This window comes from Cryptomeria japonica, chromosome 11, assembly GCF_030272615.1.
Source record: "Cryptomeria japonica chromosome 11, Sugi_1.0, whole genome shotgun sequence".
Classification (NCBI taxonomy): Eukaryota; Viridiplantae; Streptophyta; class Pinopsida; order Cupressales; family Cupressaceae; genus Cryptomeria; species Cryptomeria japonica.
In genome coordinates this window covers 381,058,355-381,062,124 of record NC_081415.1, presented here as the reverse complement: position 1 = coordinate 381,062,124, position 3,770 = coordinate 381,058,355, and positions in this window count along the sequence as shown.

Sequence of the window (3,770 nt, the reverse complement as noted above, 5' to 3'; positions counted from 1 at the left end):
TCTGAAACTGAGGCTTTCGAGGCACAAGCTTTAAAATGAGGTTCTTCAAACCTTGTTTTGCCTCCAAACATTGATTTTGATACTCCAAAACTAGGTCTTTCGAGGCAGAAGCTCCAAAATGACCTTCTAAGAGAATGATGTGCATCAAAATGGAATTTTGATGCTACAGGCTCTGGAATAGGGACTTTCTTCTAGAAACCTTTTTGTGCCTCAAAACATTGATTTTGATGTTCCAAAATCAGGGCTTTCAAGGAGCAAGCTCCGAAATGAGGTTCTAAGAGCACGATGTACATCAAAATTGGGATTTGTGTCTCGAAACCGTGGTGTGCCTCCAAACACTAATTTTTATACTCCAAAAACAAGGCTTTTGAGGCACAACCTCCGAAATGAGGTTCTAAGAATACCATGTTTGTCAAAATCATGTTTTGACGCTATCATCTTGAGAATCGGGACTTGTGTCTTGAAACCTTTTTGTGGCTTTAAATATTGATTTTGATGTTTTGAAACTGGAGCTTTCGAGCCACACGGTCCGAAACGAGGTTATAAGAGCATGATGGGCATCGAAATCATGTTTTGAAACTATAGGCTCCAGAATAAGGACTTGCGTCTTGAAAGCTTGTTGTGCCTCCGAAATGAGGTTCTAAGAGCACAATGTGCATCAAAATCATATTTTGACACTACAGTTTCCGAAATAGGGACTTGCATCTTGAAAGCTTGTTGTGCCTCCACACACCAATTTTGATGCTTCGAAACTGGAGATTTTGAGGCATAAGCTCCAAAACAAGGTTGCAAGAGCATGATGTGTGTAAAATCCAATTTTGACATTACTGGCTTCACAATCGTGACTTGCATCTTGAAACCTTGTTGTGCCTCCAAAGATCGATCTTGATGCTCCAAAACTGGGGTTTCGAGGCACAATTTCTAAAACAGGGTTCTAAGAGCACAATGTGCATCAAAATTGAATTTTGGATCTACTGGCTCTAGAATCAGAGCTTACATCTTGAAACCTTGTTGTGCCTCAAAGCACTGGTTTTGATGCTCTGAAATAGGGGCTTTCGAGGCACAAGTTTCGTAATGAAGTTCTAAGAGCACCATGTGCACCAAAATCAGATATTGACGCTATTGACTCTAGAATCGGGACTTACATCTTGAAACCTTGTTGTGCCTCCAAACATTGATTTTGATGCTCTAAAACTGGGTCTTTGGAGGCACAAGCTCCGAAATGAGCTTCTAAGAGAATGATGTGCGTCAAAATAGAATTTTAACACTACAGGCTTCGGAATAGGGACTTGCTTCATGAAACCTTGTTGTGCCTCAAAACATTGATTTTGACGTTCCAAAATCAGGGCTTTCAAGGCACAAGTTTCAAAATGAGGTTCTAAGAGCATGTCATACATCAAAATTGTGTTTTGATGCTACCGACTCTAGAATAAACACTTGTGTGTTGAAACCTTGTTGTGCCTCCAAACACTAATTTTTATGCTCCAAAAATGAGGCTTTTGAGGCACGACCTCCGAAATGAAACAGGGTCCGAAATAGGGACTTGCTTTATGAAACCTTGTTGTGCCACCAAACACTGATTTTGATGTTCCTAAATCAGGGCTTTCAAGGCAAAAGCTCCGAAATAAGGTTCTAAGAGCATGATGTACATCAAAATGGTGTTTTGATGCTACTGACTCTGGAATTGGGACTTGTGTCTTAAAACCTTGTTGTGCCTCCAAACACTAATTTTTATGCTCCAAAAACAAGGCTTTTGAGGCACAACCTCCGAAATGAGATTCTAAGAACACCATATTTGTCAAAATCATGTCTTGACGCTATCATCTTGAGAATCGAGACTTGTGTCTTGAAACCTTGTTGTTCCTTTAAACATTGATTTTTATGTTTTGAAACTGGAGCTTTCAAGCCACACACTCTGAAATGAGGTTCTAAGAGCACGATGTGCACAAAAATCACGTTTTGACAATACAGGCTCCAGAATAGGGACTTGTGTCTTCACATCTTGTTCTGCATCCACAAACCAATTTCGATGCTTTGAAACAAAAGATTTTGAGGCATAAGCTCCAAAACAAGGTTCCTAGAACACGATCTGCTTCAAAATCAAATTTTGACGCTACCAGCTTCGCAATTAGGAGTTGCATCTTGAAACCTTGTTGTGCCTCCAAACATCAATTTTGGTGCTCCAAAACTGGGAAAATAGTTTTCTAAAAGCACAATGAGCATCAAAATTGAATTTTGATGGTATTGGCAATATAATCGGGGTTTGCATCTTGAAACCTTATTGTGCCTCAAAACACTAATTTTGATGCTCTGAAAATGGGGCTTTCGAGGCACAAGCTTCAACATGACGTTCTAAGAGCACGACGTGCACCAAAATCAGATTTTGACGCTTTTGACTCTAGAATCGGGACTTGCATCTTGAAACATTGTTGTGCCTCCAAACATTGATTTTGATGCTCTAAAACTAGGTCTTTCGAGGCACAAGCTCCGAAATGAGCTTCTAAGAGAATGATGTGCATCAAAATAGAATTTTTACGCTACAGGCTCTGGAATAGGGACTTGCTTCTTGAAACCTTGTTGTGCCTCAAAACATTGATTTTGATGTACCAAAATCAGGGCTTTCAAGGCACAAGTTCTGAAATGAGGTTCTAAGAGCACGATGTACATCAAAATTGTATTTTGACGCTACCAACTCTCAAATTGGAACTTGTGTCTTGAAACCTTGTTCTACCTCCAAGCACTAATTTTTATGCTCCAAAAATGAGGCTTTTGAGGGATGACCTCCGAAATGAGATTCTAAGAACACCATGTTTGTCAAAATCATGTTTTGATGCTATCAGATTGAGTATCGGGACTTGTGTCTTGAAGCATTGTTGTGCTTTTAAACATTCATTTTGATGCATGTTCGGAATAACGACTTGCATCTTGAAAGCTTGTTGTGCATCCAAATAACAATTTCGATGCTTCGAAACTGAAGATTTTGAGGCATAAGCTCCAAAACAAGGTTCAAAGAGCACGATGTACGTCAAAATCAATTTTTGATGATACCGGCTCCAGAATTAGGACTTGCATCTTGAAACCTTGTTGTGCCTCCAAACATCGATTTTAATGATCCAAAACTGGGGCTTTTGAGGCACAATTTCTAAAACAGGGATCTCATAGCACAATGTGCATCAAAATTGAATTTTGATGGTACTGGCTCTAGAATCGGGGCTTGCATCTTGAAACCTTCTTGTGCCTCAAAACACTAATTTTGATGCTCTGAAATCAAGAATTTCGAGGCACAAGCTTCGAAATGAGGTTCTAAGAGCACGATGTGCACCAAATTCAGATTTTGATGCTATTGACTCTAGAATCGAGACTTGCATCTTGAAACCTTGTTGTGCCTCCAAACATTGATTTTGATGAGCCAAAGATGGGTCTTTCAAGCCAGAAGCTCCGAGCTTCTAAGAAAATGATGTGTGTCCAAATGGAATTTCAATGCTACAGGCTCTGGAATAGGGACTTGCTTCTTGAAACCTTGTTGTGCCTCAAAACATTGATTTTGTTGTTCCAAACAAGGGCTTTCAAGAGACAAGCTCCGAAATGAGGTTCTAAGAGCACGATGTACATCAAAATTGCATTTTGATGCTACCGACTCTGGAATTGTGACTTGTGTCTTGAAACCTTGTTGTGCCTCCAAAGACTAATTTTTATGCTCCAAAAATGAGGCTTTTCAGGCACGACCTGCAAAATGAGGTTCTAAGAACACCATGTTTGTCAAAATCATG